Below are 20769 nucleotides of genomic sequence, written 5' to 3'. Positions count from 1 at the left end.
TGATGAACACAGATCCAGAAATCCTCTAAAAAAGACGAGCAAACCAACTAGTAAATTCAACAATATATCAAAAAAAAAAAAAATTTCACCATAATCATGTAGGATTTATTCCTGGGTTTTCAGGGTGCTTCAATATTTGCTAATCAATCAATATGACACACCACATCAATAAGAGAAAGGATAAGAACTATATGATCCTTTCAATAGATGTGGAAAAAACATCTGACAAAGTACAACACTAATGCATGATAAAAACCCTCAACAAAGTAGGTTTGGAAGGAACATCCCTCAACATAATAAATAAAGGCCTTATATGAAAAACCCACAGCTAACATCATACTCAATGGAGAAAAATTGAAAATTTTTTCTCCTAAAGTCATGAACAAGATAAGGATGTCCACTCTCACCACTTTCATTCAATATAGTACTGGAAATGCTAGCCACCGCAATCAGACAGCAAAAAGAAATAAAAGGCATTCAAATCAGCAAGGAAGAAGTTAAACTTTCACTATTTGCAGAAGACATGATACTATATATATAGAAAACCTGACAGACTCCACCCAAAAATTTTAAGAACTAATACACAAATCCAGTAAAGTCACAGGATACAAAGCCAATATACAGAAATATGCTGCATTTCTATACACCAATAATGAAGCAGCAGAAAGAAAAATTAAGAAAACAATTCTATTTTATAGTTGCACCAAAAAATACGATAACTAGGAATAAACCGAACCAAAGAGATGAAAGATCTGTACTATGAAAACTATAAAACACTGATGAAAAAAATTGAAGATGACACAAAGAAACGGAAAGACATTCCATGCTCATGAGTTGGAAGAACAAATATTGTTAAAATGTCTACATTACCTAAAGCAGTCTACACATTTACTGCAATCCCTACCAATATACCAACAGCATTTTTCACAGAGCTAGAACAAACAATTCTAAAATGCGTATGGAACCACAAAAGATCCTGAATAACCCAAGCAATCTTGAAAAAGAAAAGCAAAGCTGGAGGCATCACAATTTGGACTTCAAGCTGTATTACAAAGCTGTGGTAATCAAAACAGTATGATATTGGCATGAAAATAAGATACATAGATAAAAATTGAATAAAAAACCTAGAAATGAACCCACAACTATATGGTTAATTAATCTTCAACAAAGCAGGAAAGAATATCAAATGGCATAAAAAGTAGTCTCTTCAACTAATGGTGCTGGGGAAACTGAATAGCTACACGCAAAAGAATGAAACTGGACCATTTTCTTATACCATACACAAAAATAAATCCAAAATGGATGAAAGCCCTAAATGTGAGACCTGAAACCATATAAATCCTAGAGAACACAGAGGACAGCACAGGCTTTGACATCAGCCCTAGCAACCCTTTTCTAGATATATCTCCTGAGGCAAGGAAAACACCAGCAAAAAAGAACTATTGGAAACTATTAAACTATTAAAAAGCTTCTGCACAGCAAAGCTCTGCAGATAAAAATCAACAAAACTAAAAAGCAACCCCACAGAATGAGCAAAGATATCTGCAAATGACATATCGGATAAAGGGTCGGTATCCAAAATATATAAAGAATTGATACAACTCAATACCCATAAACAATTAAGGCAACTGAAAAATAGGCAGAAGACAGGAACAGAGATTTTTCCAATGAAGAAGACAATGATGGTGAACAGACACATGATAGGATATTCATCATCACTTACCATCAAGGAAATGCAAATCAAAACTACAATTCAATATCACCTCATACCTGTTAGAATGGTTAAAATCAACAACACAAGAAACAACAGGTTTCCATGAGAACATGGAGAAAGGGCAACCCTCTAGTACTGTTGGTGGGAATGCAAACCGGTGCAGCCACTCTGGAAAACAGCATGGAGGTTCTTCAAAAAGCTAAAAATAGAACTACCTTATCATCCAGTAATCACACTACTGGGTATTTACTTAAAAATACAAAAATACTCATTCAACTGGACACATGCACCCCTATGCTTATAGCAGCATCATTTAACAATAGCCAAAATATAGAAGCAGTCCTAGTGTCCATTGATTTATGAATGGATAAAGAAGTTGTAATGTATGTGTACAATGGAATATTATTCAGCAATAAAAAATGAAATCTTGCCATTTGCAATGACATGAATAGAACTAGAGAGTATTACATTAAACAAAATTGTCAGAGAAAGACAAATCTATGATTTCATTCATATGTAGAATTTAAGAAACAAAACAAATGAGCAAAGGGAAAAAAATAAGAAAGACAAATCAAGAAATAGACTCCTGGGCAACTGGGTGCCTTAGTCTGTTAAACATTGGACTCTTAGTTTCAGCTCAGGTCCTGATCTCATGGCTGGTGAAATTGAGCCCTTCACCCCCAGCATCAGGCTCCACATTCATCAGGAGTCTGCTTGGATATTCTCTCCCTCTGCCCCTTCTCCTCCTGGAAGGAAGGAAGGAAGGAAGGAAGGAAGGAAGGAAGGAAGGAAGGAAGGAAGGAAGGAAGGAAAGAGGGAGGGAGGAGGGAGGGAGGGAGGGAGGGAGGGAGGGAGGGAGGGAGGAGGGAGGGAAGGAGGAAGGAGGGAAAGGAGGGAGGGAGGGAAGGAGGGAAAGAAGATGGCTGGGACTCCTAGCTGGCTCAGTTAGTGGAGTGTGCAACTCTTGATTTCAGAGTTGTGAACTGGAGCCCTACATTGGGTATAGAAATTACTTAAAAATGAAATCTTAAAAAAAGAAAGAATAAAGAAAAGAAACAGACTCTTAATTATAGAGAACAAATTCATGGTTACCAGAGAGAAAGAGGCCAGGGGAAGGGGTTAAATAGATGATTGGGATTAAGGAGTGCACTTGTCATGATGAGCTCCGGGTGTTATGAGGAAGTGCTGAATTACTATATTGTACACCTGAAACTAATAATACTGGAATTCTTATTAATTAATTACTAATTGGAATTGATAACTAATTGAAATTGAAATAAAATGAAAAAAAGTGGTATAAAATGAAAATTAGGTTTTTCTCTCTGTTAAAAAAGACAAGGTTTTCTTAGATTGGTGGTCCGCTCTTGATAAGAAATTACAAAGTGTTTTTCTTTATCTGACCAATAAACCAAAGCTTCTGGGGGATCCCTGGGTGGCTTAGTGGTTTAGCGCCTGCCTTTGGCCCAGAGCACGATCCTGGAGTCCCAGGATTGAGTCCCACGTCGGGCTCCTGGCATGGAGCCTGCTTCCCACCCCCCCCCCATGTCTATCATGAATAAATAAATAAATCTTAAAAAAAAAAGTTTCTATATTTGTTTTTATCAGGTCTTTAATTACATTAGCACCTGCCTTTGGCCCAGGGCATGATCCCGGAGTCCTGGGATCCAGTCCTGCAATGGCTCCCTGCAAGGGGCCTGCTTCTCCCTCTGCCTGTGTCTCTGCCTGTGTCTCTGCCTCTCTCTCTCTCTCTCTCTCTCTCTCTCTCTCTCTCTCATGAATAAAGAAAGAAAGAAAACTAAAACTTGTCAATATTAAAGAAGCTGAGGTTTCCTAAGAACTATATAACTTTCTATAGACTCTCATTACACTTTGGTTAAATAGATCATTAAGTTTTAAGTTTTACAATGATCTGTAATTCTATGAGGCATGTGCTTTAAAATTTTTTTATATTTTTAACAAACTTCCTGAAATTTTGAATTCTAAATAAAGATTTTTTTTGACTGATTAGGCTTGTTTATTTGGTATGTCAGATTACATGGGAAACATTGTCAAACAAATATGATAAACCTTCTTAGATTATATTACTTGGGTAAATGCTATATAACATTCCAAAAATTATTAAAGTTTTTTTTTTTATTTTTATTTATGATACTCACAGAGAGAGAGAGGGGCAGAGACATAGGCAGAGGGAGAAGCAGGCTCCATGCACCGGGAGCCCGATGTGGGATTCGATCCCGGGTCTCCAGGATCGCGCCCTGGGCCAAAGGCAGGAGCCAAACCGCTGCGCCACCCAGGGATCCCTATTAAAGTTTTAATATGCCTAAAGTTTTGTCATCACTTAAAATTTTAGTTATTGAAACGTTAAAGTGTTGTATATCACAGAAATAACCAGATTTCCTTGTTAATCGCATTATAATGAACTCTCATCAGATGTTTAACCAGGTCCATTTGAGTCTTTTGTCATTTACAATTATTATTCTGATGCTCTTGCAAATGCATTTCAACTTCAAGGAGATTCACAAAAAGGACTTTTGACAATTACAGGTTTCTGATACCCTTAAGATCACAAAACTAAACTAAGAATCTCTAGCTCTAACAAAGAAACTACACTCAAAAAAAACAAAAATAACAATGGGACTAAATGAATTAAGAAAAAATAATTAGTTTTCACAACTCTGATTTAAAACTGCTGCCTCTGCCCTTCCAGATTTAAGGAAACTTCTTCTCTTAACATACCTATGATTTACAAAAATATAATAAAATATTATTTTGTGAGCATATTAAAACATTTATCTTTTCTCCCTACCTGAACCCTCCAGAATATAGAAACTCTCAGTGATTGTTCTTGTTTTTGTGGCATTTATAATTATTTACATAAGATCAATAGGATTCTATTCTCCATGTTACTGGAAACACTGGTTATGATACCAAGGCTTTGACTGGAATGTCATATTTGAGAGACATACATAGAACTCAAATATGACCAGACAACTTTAAGGAAGCATGGTTGACTATATGAAACCAATAAACCCCATTTGGAGATGTTGGCCTGATACCTTGCTTACAGAGTTCCCAGCAGTTAAATGTCACTTCCTGACAGTTGCAGGAAACCTAGGATATTTGGAGGACCTCAAGAAGAGAGGAATTTACTCAAATCTACAGATACTACAGTACAATCTGATGGCATATATTTGATTTGGCTTTTGATCTTAAAAAGTATTAAAGGCTCAATCTGAAATTCCTTATAGAAGTTCCAAAAAAGTAGATTTTAAAAGAACCTATTTGCTCAATTACCGTTCTTGCTGTACTTACGTAAATCATTAAGCCACGTTTGTTAAAACTGGACTTACTTTACAAACAAATCGGTCAATTTGGCTATCTCTGACAGGAATGAAAGTCACTTTAGAGTGAAAATTACATTTTAATAATACACTTTTGTGTATTGAATTCTAAATAAAGAATTAGATTTAGTTCTAATTAATTATCTCTGAGCATTTGTTGTTTGCTTGTAAAACTGGGCTGGATCCTGAATTCTTCTGGTTTCCTCAAATATCTGGCAATGACTCTCTAAGGCTTCTAATCCTCTCCCATTCTCTTATCTTAAAATCATTAAGAATGAAAGCTGCCCTTTCTCTAGAAGCCCTGCAAACTGAAGCTAGACAACTTGAGATAAACTTTAGAGAAATTGCCATATTTACATAGTAGACTATATACACTATAGTCTGTATATGTATATGTATATGTATAGTCTATGTATAGATATTCTATATACACTAGAATATCTAAACAATCTCAGTGCCTGTTGCTCTGTGGGCCACTCAGAAGGATCACCAGAGACATGCTCACAATAAAGCAAAAAAAAAAAAAACCATCAGATTGCTGCTGCCGGCTCTCTTTCTATTTGAGCCCCACATCTAGAAATCTCACTGGCAGCACTCAGGACTCAGATACTGGGTTTATAATTTATTCCAACCATTAACGGGTTTTTCTTTGGTTTCCAAAGAAATGTCTCTTAGTAATTTACCTGATTGCTTGCCGAACAAGGCAGAATTTATATGACAGCTAATACCACTTGCCACACCCATATTACCTCCTCCTCGGAAATAAGAACCCATATAAATAAAATCAAACACTGAGCCACTTGGCTACAAGGTTCTTGACCACCACACCCCTCTTTTTTTTCAAGGTGGCCAGGACTACTTACTGATATGCTCTTGGATACCCACTGGTATCAGATCAATTTTAGAGGGAATGAAAATATTGGGTTTAACTACATTGTTACTATTGCTTGGAACATACTTCAGAATAAAGTTAATGATCGTACATAGTGCCAAACGATGTAGGAAAAGATCCAAGTTCTCAGATGAGCAACTACCTCTAATACCCCTCCATTAAAACAAGGGACCAAAAATTGTGTCCTACACCATGTCAAATCCTTTTATTCAAAAGCCCCACTGTGCCTTAAATCTGCTTGAAGCAGTTACAGAAGACAGACTTCTGCCCATGTTCCACAAAAATGGAATAGAAGATTGACAAAGGAGAATTATAACAGAGAAAACCTTAGCCTGTCTGACTCCATGTTGCTTCTATTTACCTTGTGGCTGTGACCTATAGGTCAAAACAAAACAACAGAAAAACTTCTTAACTCTGCACAGAGGCATTTTACACCTAAGATTTACAAAAACTGCTCTTTATCCAAAAGCTACTTCACTTGAGGAGATAAAGAAGTACCCAGACAGTTCATCATCCCAATTCAAGGCTGAGAAATGACCGTAAGGATGCCTGGGTGGCTCAGCGGTTGAGTGTCTGCCTTTGGCCCAGAGCGTGATGCTGGAATCCAGGGATAGAGTCCAACATCAGGCTCTCTACATGAAGCCTGCTTCTCTCTCTGCCTGTGTCTCTTCCTCTCTCTGTGTGTTTCTCTCATGAATAAATAAATAAAATCTTTAAAAATTTAAAAGTTTAAAAAACAAAAAACTTAAATTAAAAAGAGAAATGACCATAATTCAGAGAAGAACTGAAACTGTGCCCCACAGGGTTAATGAAGTTAAAACTAGCAGAAAGTTTAAAGCTTGTTTTTCAGAGAACTGTTTCCCCCTCATCAGCTATTGTGTCTTTTCAGACCCCACTAACAAACTTACTAGCTATCTCTGCAAAAGCCTGGACTCAAGGTCAGCCAATATGGTTCTTGCCTAGGAACAGCAAAGCCCTGCATTCCACACCTGAGCCAATGAGCCCATCCAGGCTATACCAGCTCTTGGAGCATATGAATAGCCCTAAGATAACCTCCTGGTCAGGGACAGAATTTTCTCTCATTCTGATGTTTGATGTTAACTCCCCCTCCCCAAAGTAAACATGGGAACATATGTTTGCTTGATGCACGTGTTCCTGCTTTCCTCATAAATAATCATAAATTTCCCCATCCTTTCATCAAGATGTATATAGAGGATTCTTTGGGGTTTTCTCCTATCCATGTCTACTTCAATGTCACATTGATTCCTTCAAATTGTACTTAATGGAATTCTTTTACTGTCCATGTATCTTTGTCATAAATGCTATTACCAAATGCAAAACCAGACAACCTAAGCCAAGCACACATACTATGTTTGTTTGCCAAATGGACTTAATAGAGAACATAATATAAACCTTAAGCTTCCCACCACTTACATTACAATAAGTTCCCTGCAATAAGAAATCCTAGGTAAAAAAATAATATATAAAATTTATATATATATATTCATACCTAGCAACGAGGGACTTAAGGGACCCAGGGCAGACAAGCCAGTCACCCTGACACCAAGGGACATAAAAACATAAAGTTGATCAGCATTGCTTCCTGAGGAAAGATTATTGATCAAAAGGAAATGTCAGGCACCTGGCTGGCTTAGCCAGGAGACCATATGACTCTAAATCTCAAGGTCATGAGCTCAAGCCCCGCACTGGGTGTAGAGCTTATTCAAAAAAAAGGTTGTTGTTTCTGGTTTTTTTTAAAGGGAGAAATAATATAGGAAATTTTCACCTTTTAACTTTTGTGGGGCCCTGCTCTTAAGCTTCCAGGAAGTCATACTTCAACATTTCCCACTAAGGTCAAAATAGCTCAGCAAAACCTCAAAGCATAGTCCCTATTGCTGCCTAGAGTACACACTGCGTATCTGCTTCATTCAAAAAATAACCAAAAGGAGTATTCCAAACATAAATATAAGAAAAACAAATAAATCTCCCTGATTCCCTTAAGATTAAAGTCCCACAGCCTTACATATGCTAAAATCATAAGATAAAATCTATAACATTCAGGAATGTCCTTCATCACTATGATTTGTTTCCCTTTATGTAAAAGACATAAACAACCCTGCACCAAATGTTCCTTCACCAAAGTACTCTCTTCTTTGTGAAGATTATGTATCCAGGCAGCTGTCCTAACTTGGGCTTGAATAAAATTCTTTTCCTTTCTCTTTGAAATTTTCTTTTTATAGTCTCAAGTTTTTACTTAAAGTCCAGTTAGTTAACATACAGGGTAATACTACTTTCAGGAGTAGAATATAGTGATTCATCACTTGCTTGCAACACCCAGTGCTCATCACAAGTGCCCTCCATGATAACCCAACACCCATTTAACCCATCCTTCCACCCACTTCCCCTCCAGAATCTCTCAGTTTGTTCTCTATACTTGAGTCTGTTTCTTGGTTTGCCTCTCTTTTATCCCCTATGTTCATCTGTTTTGTTTCTTAAATTCCACATGAATGAAATCATATGGTATTTGTCTTTCTCTGACTGACCTACTTCACTTAGCATAATACACTCCATCCACACTGTTGCAAATGGCAAGATTTCATTATTTTTGATAGCTGAGTAATATTCCATTATATATTTATTGACAATGCTGCTATAAACATCGAGGGTACATGTACCCCATCAGATCTGTACTTCTGTACCCTTTGGGTAAATACCTAGTAGTACAATTGCTGGATCATAAGGTAGTTCTATTTTTAACTTTTTGAGGAACCTCATACTGATCTCCAGAGTGGCTATACCAGTTTGCATTCCCACCAACAGTGTTAAAAGTTTCCCTTTCTCTGCATCCTCACCAACATCTGCTATTTCCTGAGTTGTTAATTTTAGCCACTCTGACAGGTGTGAGGTAGTATCTCGTCATGATTTTGATTTGTATTTCCCTGATGATAGGCCATGTTGAGCATCTTTTCATGTGTCTCTTAGCCATCTGTATGTCTTCTTTAGAAAAATGATTGATCATTATTCATGTCTTCCACTCATTTTCTTTTTTTTTTTTTAAGATTCTATTTATTTATTCATGAGAGACACACAGAGAAAGAGAGAGAGAGAGAGAGAGAGAGAGAGGCAGAGACAGAAGCAGGCCCCATGCAGGGAGCCCAACGTGAGACTCGATCCCGAGTCTCCAGGATCACGCCCTGGGCTGAAGGTGGAACTAAACCACTGAGCCACTCGGGCTGCCCTTCCACCCATTTTCTACCTGGATTATTTGTTCTTTGGGTGTTGAGTTGGGTGTTGATAAGTTCTTTATTATTTTGGATGCTAATCCTTTATTAGATTAACAGTTATTTGCAAATATATGCTCCCATTCCAAAAGTTGCTTTTAGTTTTGTTGATTATTTCCTTCACTATGCAGAAGCTTTTATTTTGATGTAGTTCCAATAGTTTATTTTTGCTTGTGTTTCCCTTGCCTCAGGAGACACATCTAGCAAGAAGTTGGTATGGCCAATGCAAAGAGGTTACCATCTGTGTCCTCTAGGATTCTGAGTTTCCTGTCTCACATTTAGGTCTTTCATCCATTTTGAATTTATTTTTGTGTATGGTGTAAGAAAGTGGTCCAGTTTCATTCTTTTGCATGTAGCTGACCAGTTTCCCCAACAACATTAGTTGAAGAGACTGCCTTTTTGCCATTGGATATTCTTTCCTGCTTTGTCAAAGATTAATTAACCATATAGTTATGGGTCCATTTCTGGGTTTTCTATTCTGTTCTGTTGATCTCTTCTGTGTGTTTTTGTACCAGTACCATACTTTTTGATTACTACCACCTTGCAATATAACTGGAAGTCCGGAATTGTGATGCCTCCAGCTTTGCTTTTCTTTTTCAAGGTTGCTTGAGCTATCGGGGGTCTTTTGTAGTTCCATACACATTTTAGGAATGTTTGTTCTAGCTCTGTGAAAAACGCTGTTGGTACTTTGATAGGGATTGCAGTAAATGTGTAGATTGCTTTGGGTAATATAGACATTTTAATGATATTCCTTCTTCCAATCTATGAGCACAGAATGTTTTTCCATTTCTTTGTGTCATCTTCAATTTCTTTCATAAGTGTTCTATAGAATTCAAAGCATAAGATCTTTTACCTCTTTGGTTAGGTTTTTAGTGCAGTTGTAAATGGGATGAATTCCTTGATTTCTCTTTCTGCTGTTTCATCATAGGTGTATAGAAATGCAACAGATTTCTGTACATTGATTTTGTATCCTGTGACTTTACTGAATTCATACACCAGTTCTACCAATTTTTTGGTGGAGTCTTGGGTTTCCCATAGACAGTATGCTGTCTGTAAATGTGAAAGTCTGACTTCTTCCTTGCTGATTTGGATGCCTTTTATAACTTCTTGTCTGATTCCTAAAGCTAGGATTTTCAGTACCATGTTAAATAACAGTGGTAAGAGTGGACATCCCTGTCTTATTCCTGGCCATAGAAGAAAAGCATCATTTTTTTCATACTGAGGATTATATTAGCTGTGTATTTTTCATAATGGCCTTTAATGTTGAGGTCTGTTCCCTCTATCCCTACTTTGTTAAGGGTTTTTATCAAGAAAGGATGCTGTACTTTGTCAAATGCTTTTTCTGCATCAATTGAGAGGATCATATGATTCTTATTCTATTATTAATGTGGTATATCAGGTTGATTGATTTGCAAATACTGAACCACTGTTGCAACCCAGGAATAAATCCCACTTGATCATGGGGAATGATTCTTTTAGTGTACTGTTGGATTCCATTTGCTGGTATTTTGTTGAAAATTTTTGCATCCATGTTCATCAGAGATATTGGCTTATTGTTTTCTTTTCTAGCAGAAAAACTAGATTTTAAACCAAAGGCTGTAACAAGAGACGAAGAAGGGCATTATATCATAATAGAGGGATCTATCTAACAAGAAGATCTAACAATTGTAAAATTTATGTGCCCAACTTGGGGGCACCCAAATATATAAAACAATAAGTTACAAACATAAAGGAACTCAATGACAACAATACAATAATAGTAGGGGACTTGAACACCCCATTTACATCAATGGACAGATAATCTAAGCAGAAAATCAACAAGGAAACAGTGGCTTTGAATAACACATTGGACCAGATGGGCTTAACAGATATATTCAAACATTTTATCCTAAAGCAGCACAATATACATTCTTTTCAAGTCCACATGGAATATTCTCCAGAATAGATTACATAGTAGGTCATAAAACAGGCCTCAACAAGTACAAAAAGAGAGATCATACCAAACATATTTTCCACAGTGCTATGAAACTTGAAGTCAACAACCAAGAAAAAATTTGGAAGTACCACAAATCCATTGAAGAAGCTAAAGAACATCCAACTGAAGAATGAATGGATCAAAGAAAAATTTAAAAAGAAAAAAGTACATGGAAACAAATGAAAATGAGAACATGACAGTCCAAAACCTTTTCCATGGGCAGCCTGGGTGGTTCAGTGATTTAGCACCTGCCTTTGGCCCAGGGCCTGGTCCTGGAGACCCGGGATCAAGCCCTGCGTCGGGCTCCCTGCATGGAGCCTGCTTCTCCCTCTGCCTGTGTCTCTGCCTCTCTCTCTCTCTCTCTCTGTGTCCCTCATAAATAAATAAATAAAATCTTTTTAAAAAGGCAAAAACAAAACCTTTGCCATGTTGCAAAAGCAGTCATAAAAAGGAAGTATATGGGAAGTATACAGCAACACAGGCCTACTTCAAGAAGCAAGAAAAACCTCAAATACAAGACCTAACCTTACACCTAACAGAGTTAGAAAAAGAATAAATGCAGCCTAAAGCCTGTGGAAGAAGGGAAATAATAAAGATTCTAGCAAAAATAAATTATATAGAAACAAATAAAAACAGTAAAACAGATAGATGAAACCAGGAGCTGGTTCTTTGAAAAAAATAAAATAAAATAAAATTGATAAGGCTGTAGTCAGACTTATCAAAAAGAAAAGAGAAAGAACCAGAATAAATAAAATCACAAATGAGAGAGGAGAAATAACAATTAATACCACAGAAATGCAAACTATTTTAAGAGGACATTATGAAAAACTATACGCCAACATATTGAGCATGGTTTCATACGGCTTCACAGGGGAATTCTATCAAGCATTTAAATAAGAGTTAATACCTATTCTCAAACTATTCCAAAAAATAGAAATGGAAGGAACTCCATTTCCTCATTCTATAAGGCTAGCATTACCCTGATTCCAAAACCAGACAAAAACTCTCTTTAAAATTTCTATAAAGGTCTGTTAATTTTGTGTCAACACCTGTCAGGGCTACGAAGATGAAATGTGGAATTGCAAGTTCTCAATTGGAAACTTCAAGCTTTTGTGGTCCCAGAGGTCTATGCCCTGAGAATATAGACAACCCAGAAACAGATCAACTTCTACTCAAACAAAAGTGATCCATTCATACTTGATTTGTGTGCAATAAAGTTAAATTCACTCTAAAGGATATCATCATCCAAATTTTTTTTTCAAAGATTTCATTTATTTATTCATGAGAGAAACACACACGAGAGAGGGGGGTAGAGACACAGGCAGAGGAAGAAGCAGGCTCCATGGAGGGAGCCTGATGTGGGACTCGATCCCAGGACTCCAGGATCAGGTCCTGGGCTGAAGGCAGGCGCTTAACTGCTAAGCCACCCAGGGATCCCCCATCCAAAATTTTTTTTAAGATTTTATTTATTTATTCATGAGAGACACAGGCAGAGGGAGAAGCAGGCTCCCTATGGGGAGCCCAATGTGGGTCTTGATCCCAGGACCCTGGGATCACTCACTGAGCTGAAGGCAGGCGCTCAACCACTGAGACACCCAGGCATCCCAGAATCCAAATTTTCAATTTACCAGACATGCCAGAAAATAGGACCTAATGCTTCAAAAGTAACAAAATAGAAATAGACCCACAGGTAATGCAAACTAAAGTCACCAGATGCTGACATTAAAATAACTGAGTAACATGCTTAAGAAAATGAGTGAAAAGATAATCACCAAAGAACCAGAATCTATATTTAATACAGAACAAAAATCAATAGGTGAGTTTAACAGCAGTTGACACAAACACAGATTAGAAAACAGAATTAGTGGAATTGGTAGACTGGTATGCAGAAAACATCCAGCAGACCAACTCTTGGTTTCACCTTAGGTCATGATCTCAGGGTCATGAGATCAAGCCCCCCTTTTAGCCAGCTAGAAAAATCCTTTCAAACATGACTGAGGGGCTTTAAATAATGAGATTCTTTTCCCCTTTCCAGCTGTCCCCATTCTGAGGTCTACCAGTGTCACCTTTCCTCTCTTTCTGTTTTCTAACAAGTGAAACCACATTTTTACTTTTTTGAAATGTTTGAACAGTCTTCTGCCATAGATGTTGGCATATCTCTTATAAGAATGATAACCTGCATTTAAAATGCCTTTCTTCTCCATTTTACTCTTCACCATACTCATAATCTGAGAGTCTACTATAAACGGAGTGCATAATACAATGAAACTGCATATAGATAAGAAAAGTACACAGGTTAATTCTAAAGTCCTCAGCCAGACACCTGCCACAGTTATAACTATTACTCATGCTGGGAGAAACTAGGGTAGTCTCAGGCCAAAAATTCAGTGCTTTCCTCTTATATTCTTTCCCTAAGCCCTAACAGTAGTAAATGGAGAGCTTCAACTCTGCCTCGCAGTCACAGGACACGCTGTGCAAGTATGTACCTCCTTCAACTATTTATTATAATGCCAAGAGATTACAATCCTGACAAGAAGTTAGGAGTCTCAAGTCACTGTCAGGTGATTATTATAAAACTTATGAATGGACAGAAAAAAGAAGCAGGAAGAGTACTGAGCTTTGTTAGAAAGGGAACTTAAGGGCAGCCCTGGTGGCTCAGCGGTTTAGTGCTGCCTTCGGCCCAGGGTGTGATCCTGGAGACCCGGGATCGATTCCCACATCAGGCTCCCTGTGTGGAGCCTGCTTCTCCTTCTGCCTGTGTTTCTGCCTCTCTCTCTCTCTCTCTCTCTCTCTCTCTCTCTCTCCTCTCTGTGTTTCTCATGAATAAATAAATAAAATCTTTAAAAAGAAAGGGAACTTAAAATCTGAATTTTAACTTCCATAAATTCTCTCTTGCATTTCAAAAGTCCTCTATAAACCAGAGGGTTTTCATGTTATCTATGATTTCCCAAATCCACCTTGAAACATCTAACATTGACACTATATTCAGGTCCAAAGGCTACTCAGTAATCAGCTGGAGTCAGACCGATGAAGTCTCAGTACAAGGGAACAGTCCCAGTCTGGCACCCTAGGCCCCCACAGCTCTGCAGCAAAACAATCTGGGACATGGTGTGAAGGACAAGGTCAGCCAGACACAGCGGTAGGGACCTCATCTCTAGGGGGAAGGGGGAAGGTATGCACAATCAGTAAGAAGCCACTGAGGCCTTTTAAGCAGGACTTCTGATCTTAAGTATGTTTTTAAATGACCACTCTGGCAGCTGTATGGCAAATGCAGTAGCAAGGGCCAGGTAGAAGAAACCAGGTGAGACATGCTTGGACAAGGGGATGAGCCTGGGTAATGAGAAGAGGGGACATCAAAACTCAAGGACTCAGTTTCAACATGGTGAGTTTTAGATGCCTGTAAGACATCAGAGAGAAAGAGAGAGATTTGGTTAAAAACTGAGAACCATAAACAAGACTCTTGTGGATGACAAACCACCCCACCCTCTTGGGGTCTTCCTCATGCAATAATGTATGGCTTATTTTTTTTACAAAACACTACAGACCCACATTTGATTGAGCATCCATGGGTGTGTAAACAGTTTTCCAAGAGGCACTGATGGATTTGAACCCTCATACGCAATTGTAAAGTTTAGGATCTTGGCAGCTGCAGAGAGTTTTCAAAATCCAAATAGAGAGTCTTTGTCCTTGGCCTCCTCAGCCCCTTGACCTTCTCTCCCCTAATGATCTCCCTACAACTCAGTCATGCATACACCCACCTCAGCATTGTACTTAAAGACACTGTCTTCTCACCCACCTGTCGCTCTCATCTTATATCCATCTCGTATCTCCTTCCAGCCCCCTCTATTTATCATGGGACAAAACCACCAAGAGTCCCTCTGTTCTCACCTAAAATTAACCCTCTACTCCCCTTATAATTTGTTTGAAGACATTTTGCACATCACAAATATATGATCTATACATATGTCCCCTTCAGATACATTCAGCCATAGTCAAGATATAATTTAATTAAGCTACTTAACAACAACAAAATTGCTACTTTCTTATTAGAGCCTAATAAATAAAAGTTCATGTGTTTATTCTGTTTGTTTTGTAAGCACTTACAGGTCATTTGAGAAAAACTAGGAACTTTTAAAAACTCTAAACCCTGACAATTTTATTTCCCATAAGAGACTAAACCTAAACTGGTAACTACAATGAAGTCCTCTACAATGTTTGAAATTGAAAGCATTATCCCTTTTGTAGACATGCACTTGCTAGGTCACAAATCTATCAAACTTAAAAAGCCCAAAGTAACTCCAGTAACATACTCAGTGCCCAGATTTTTGTTTCTCCCAAAAAAGAACCAAACGGTGTTAGAGAAATGGTTGATTACAGGGCTGAGACTTTCAACGCTGGAACAGTTTGAGCAGCAAATTAAATAACAACCCATAAAATTACAAATATCCATTAATCCATACTGATACAAGTAGTTGAATAAATAAATGGGGAAGAAGAATTCTAATTAGTAAACATAGAAGAAATGAGAAAAAAAATGTTTAATCACTACTAGAACAATATAGTACACGGGTGCCTGGGTGGCTCAGCTGGTTAAGAGTTCAAGGGTAGTGATCTCACAGCTGTGAGATAGAGCCCCGCATCCGGCTTCCGCACTCAGCAGAGTCTGCTCCAGATTCTCTCTCTTCTCCTTCTGTCCCTCTCCACTCATGCTCTCTCTCTCTCAATAAATAAATAAAAATTTTCTTTTTTAAGATTTTGTTTGAGAGAGAGCATGAGCAGGGGAGGGGTAGACAGAGAGTTAGAAGCAGACCCCTTCCTGTCCAGAGAGCCCCATGTAGTGCTCTATCCCAGGACCCCAGGACTATAACCTGAGCCGAATGCAGATGCTTAACCAACTGAGCCACCCAGGCGCCCCTAAATAAAATCATTTAAAAAATAAATATAAAGAACAATCTAGTACAATGTACATCAAGTTCCACCAATGGATACTAAAATCAGTGAATAAAAGTTTAAAAGGAGAAACAGGATATTTGTACAGCCCAAGTTCCTCTCCTAAGATATCTAATTACAAAGAGAAAATTAACTTTCCCCTGAGACCTGGCAAACAACATTAACCAAGGTTTACATCACAGTAAGATATCATGTGCCTAGACATGAGACCCTGAAATTCCTTCCAGTATTTTTTTCCAAGATGCATAACTTCAGTCTAATCATGGGAAAATATCAAAGTACAAGAGGAAAAGTCTACAAAATAACTGACCAGTATTCCTCACAAGTTCACAGACTAGATCCTGAACAGAAAAAAAGGATAGTAAATAAATAAATAAATAAATAAATAAATAAATAAATAAATATAGTGAAAAGCCAGTGAAATCCAAGTAAGTCTACAGTTTTGATAACAGTATTATAATATCGTACCAATGTTAATCAGTTTTGACAGTTTCACTATAGTCATACAAGATGTTATGGGGAACTCTCTATACCATATTTTTCTGCAACTTTTCAGGAAGCCTAAAAATTATTTCAAAACAACAAGTTAAAATCAGTAATGAAAGAACCCCGATATTTTTTCAATATTTATATTGGAAGCATAATGTCAGACTTAAAATGCCATCTTTGGGGTACCTGGGTGGCAGTCAATTGAGCGACTCTTGGTTTTAGCTCAAGTCATGATCTCAGGGTCATGAGACCCAGCCCCGAGTTGGGCTCTGCGCTCAGCACAGAATCAGCTTGACATTCTCTCTTCTTCTGCCACTCCTGGTTGTGCTCTCTTGCACTCTTTCTGTCTCTCAAATAAATTTTTTAAAAGATTTGTTTATTTATTTATGAGAGACACAGAGAGAGCCAAAGACACAGGCAGAGGGAGAAGCTCCATGCAGGGAGCCCAACGTGGGACTCGATCCCAGGACCCCGGGATCACGCCCTGGGCCAAAGGCAGTCACAACCTCTGAGCCACCCAGGCGTCCCTCAAATAAATTTTTTAGTGCCATCTGTGTTCTTGAAAACTTCATCAAGAATTCTAACCCCAGTCACATTCTGAAATGCATTCAATGCATTCTGAAAAGCATTTGTTTTGTAAAGAATAACACATCAATAACAGCTTTTCTTGCTACCCTAGCATATTTATGATAAGCTAAAATTCAAAGGATATGAGAGTTAGGAGATCCTCCTAAAAAGTAAGCTTTTTAAGGGCTATCTCTACTACACTGAGAAAGAAGAGCAGGAAGCTTACCTTTGTAAACTGTTCTCCAGAAGTTATTTGCCCCTCTTCCAGAGATAGGTGGAAATAGTGGAGGGAGAAAAACATGGCAATTTGCTTTTTTGTTGAAAAATTCAAACCACTTCAATTTGCCTCTGGGTTAGGGTGGCACTCCAAGAGGCGGAAGGAATACATCTCCCCTGGGGAGTGGGGGGAGATATGTATCTACCTATGAGGTCAGAACACAATGGGTGGCCTGCATAGCCCCGGGGAACAGAATTCTAATTTTACCCTTCCAGATAACTCGAAGAACTGAATACCAAGAACTGAATACCAACGGCAAGACAGAGAACTAACTAATGCTACCTGGCCCTAAGTACTAACCTCCAGGCAGCTCCAGTCCAAAGAGTAATACGATTATTTCAGTTGCAAACCCAGAGATTGGGCTAGTGATCAGCAAAGTGCAAGAAACCTCAGTCAATGGGGTTTCAGCCCTTGCCAAGATTTCATGCCACCCTTCTATAAAAACAAAATTTCTTCACTGAAATCATGATGAGGACAGTACTTTTGCTCTACTCACACCCACCCACATGGATTTAAACAACCATTACACTACTAACTTCCCATGTTAGGATTCTCTGAATGAATATTTATCTCTATAAATAAGCTAAGGGTGTGGCTCAAAAATTAGATATGCACTTTCTATAACAGTCTCTCAGTGAAGCAGAATATCTGCTTCAAAAAACTGTGGTGGGGGCTACCATGGGAAGGGGTAAGTAACTACTGGTAGGTTCTGAGGGGAGAGGAGGAGGAAAAGTGATGGTTCCTCAAGCTGTGCTTTAAGCAGGTGAGCCGTGGGATATGTGAGCTCTGTCTCATAAAGCTGTGCCGGAGGGTAAAAATGAAGCCCAAACCATCAAGACACTTTATCACTACTGGTTCACAACCTACAGTGAATTGGGAACTGATATGTCAAAGGATAAACTTTAGCTTCCTTCCAAGGGAGAACTATATAACCTATACCCTATGGAGACAATATCATTCGGGTTCTTTAACTTTCACTAAAAAAAAAAATCTCAACCCTAACCTATTACTCCAGTAAGCAACACAGATTCAGCCTTCCCTCTTGATATAACCTTTAACTGCTGCAAAACTTCTATCAGCTCCTGACAGAGAGAAGTACAGGCTATCTAAAGAGCATTAAGTCTAACTAACCATCTATAAAAGCTAGATTTGTCCCTGAATAAACCCCAAACCATCAAACAGCAGCATGTGTGACAATAGGGTCTCAGCATCAACGACTTTCTAACAACCGTCAGGGTAAAGAAAATTGCAACTAGAGCAATGCATCCTAGAAAATGCACTACTGCAGGCACGATCTGGGTGAGCACACACACAGGATGCTCTCCCACTACCATTTTACAGTCTCTTCTGCATCTTTTGTAAATGTCAGAAAAGGCTTTTCCATGGAGCTGGTACGTTTCCCCCTTCATCCTCATTGAATTATGTGACTAATCATCCTTTTTTATTATGGCTTCCAGGATGCAACTTTAATTTGCACAGCATCAGTCCAAGTCCATTTGAATGTGCTTCCCTCAACCTTTGGCTGTTTTCTTATTTACCACTTGGAACACTTACACTCACCTCAAATGTTCCATGGACGCTTAATAAAAACAAATGCAGAAATAGACTTTGGCTCTAAGTGTATTATTTTAATAGCTTCTTAATACAAAAGAATATGTCTCCTAAGGGAGCTCTTGCTGAACAAACATAACCAATACACATTGTTACTATAAATCTCTTTTTTTTCCCCCAAAAGTGGAACTAGCCTTTGTATTTCCACCATTAGGCAAGAAAATAAAACTAGGCAACATTACAGTTATTTCTGTAACTGCTAAATTCACAATCTAATTTTTTTTGGTCTTGTATTTTTCTGTATACAGATACTGCTCTAATACTGTTCTAACTTCTTCACTACTATTTTTAAGAAGTATTGTAATAAGCTGGTTAATTTTTTGAAGTCGATCATTATATGATGGCCTGCTATCCACAAAAAAACTTACAAAGGGGCAATAACCTTTTAGCAAGCCATCCAAAGCGGTGGACAAAAATTTATGTCCTGGAGATGAGAAAAAGACATAAAATATATTAGTCAATCCCTTTTTGTGTTTAAAGTACCAATATTGGGCAACCTTGGCGGCTCAGCGGTTTAGCGTCACCTTCGGCCCAGGGCGCGATCCTGGAGACCCGGGGTCGAGTTCCACGTCGGGCTCCCTGCGTGGAGCCTGCTTCTCCCTCTGCCTGTGCCTCTGCCTGCCTCTTTCTCTCCTCTCTGTGTATTCTCATGAATAGACACATAAAATCTTTGGGGAAAAAAAAAAAAGTACCAATATTAACAAATTTCTCTCCTACCTCGAAGTAACTTCCATGCTCGATAAGTTTTTAACCGTCTAATCACAACTTCCGTTTCCTACTTTTGGAGAAAGGCAAGAGTTTCAGCAACTGGTTCTTAACACACACCAGCAGACACAGAATCGGTTTGCTCCAAGGCACTGATTTCTAAAAGCCAGATCTGCGTTCTCGACTTGGGAGTTCACACACGTTCCCACATCAAACTGGGAGGGACTAACTAACACCTGGTCGCCTCCACTCAAGTTTTCTATTCTCTATTCTCGTGTAGCAAATGCCCGTGCAATTAGCCCCCGGCCTCCCGAAGGGTCTCCGCCGTTTACTCACGCGGCTCACCAGAGGTCCAGCCTCCCCGAGGTCTCGATCTCGGAGTCCGAGTGCTCAGAGGCAGGGCGCGTACACTCACTTATATAGAGCGGCGCTGACTCAGCCGGGCCTGCGGGGCACCCTCTGAGGAAGCCGCTCCTCGCGATGGCCTCGAGCATCCGGACGGCGCTCCCTAACCCCGGAGAGCGCTTCCAAAGCCTCCCTGGCGCCTTTCCCGGCTGCTTCCGCGCGGTGCGCCCGATCTCCGCCGGGGCCGGGACTCCCTCGGGCCTCCCGCGCGCTCGGGCCTGGGGACGGGGCTGCGCGCGGCCCGGCCGCCCACCGTGTCGGCGCTGCGGGGGTCGGCGCCCGCCCGGGGCAGGGCGAGGGCCGCGGCTCCCGGGGTCCCAGCCCGCCCGGCCGCCACCAAGCGCCCTGCGCCTGCAGCCGCGCGCGGACGGACGGGGCTGGCACGGCTCGCGGGGCAGCGGGTCCCACCCCCACCTCCGGCCGGCCCCAGGCCGCGGAGGTGACTGGCCCCTGGGGCAGAGGCACAAGCCCAAAACGCCGCCTCCCGGGCTTGCTCGGAACGAGGGCGACAGAGGTGATTAATCCCGGTAATCACAGGTCGCCACCCAGGCTGCTCAGCCCC

General features: G+C 39.5%; 1 protein-coding gene across 6 annotated transcripts in view; it reads right to left on the bottom strand.

Moving 5' to 3' along the window:
• ABCG2 (ATP binding cassette subfamily G member 2 (Junior blood group)) overlaps positions 1 to 20769 on the bottom strand; it is a 142516-nt gene that overhangs the window by 55631 nt on the left and 66116 nt on the right. Inside the window, exons 1-2 of one of the 6 annotated variants that reach the window (XM_055313189.1) lie at positions 20139 to 20532; positions 19581 to 19765 (exon numbers count right to left, since the gene is read on the bottom strand). The exons of 1 other annotated variant lie outside the window; for it this stretch is intronic. The gene's annotated coding sequence lies outside the window, so the exon portion shown is untranslated. Of the gene's footprint in view, positions 1 to 19580; positions 19766 to 20138; positions 20533 to 20769 lie in introns of those variants that run through there. 4 more of the 6 variants (XM_055313191.1, XM_055313192.1, XM_055313188.1 and 1 more) reach the window with 4 other exon arrangements.

Source organism: Nyctereutes procyonoides, unplaced genomic scaffold (genome assembly GCF_905146905.1).
Source record: "Nyctereutes procyonoides isolate TBG_1078 unplaced genomic scaffold, NYPRO_anot_genome, whole genome shotgun sequence".
NCBI classification, from domain to species: Eukaryota; Metazoa; Chordata; class Mammalia; order Carnivora; family Canidae; genus Nyctereutes; species Nyctereutes procyonoides.
Note: the sequence above shows the minus strand (reverse complement) of the source record. Positions and strands in the feature narration are given on the sequence as shown.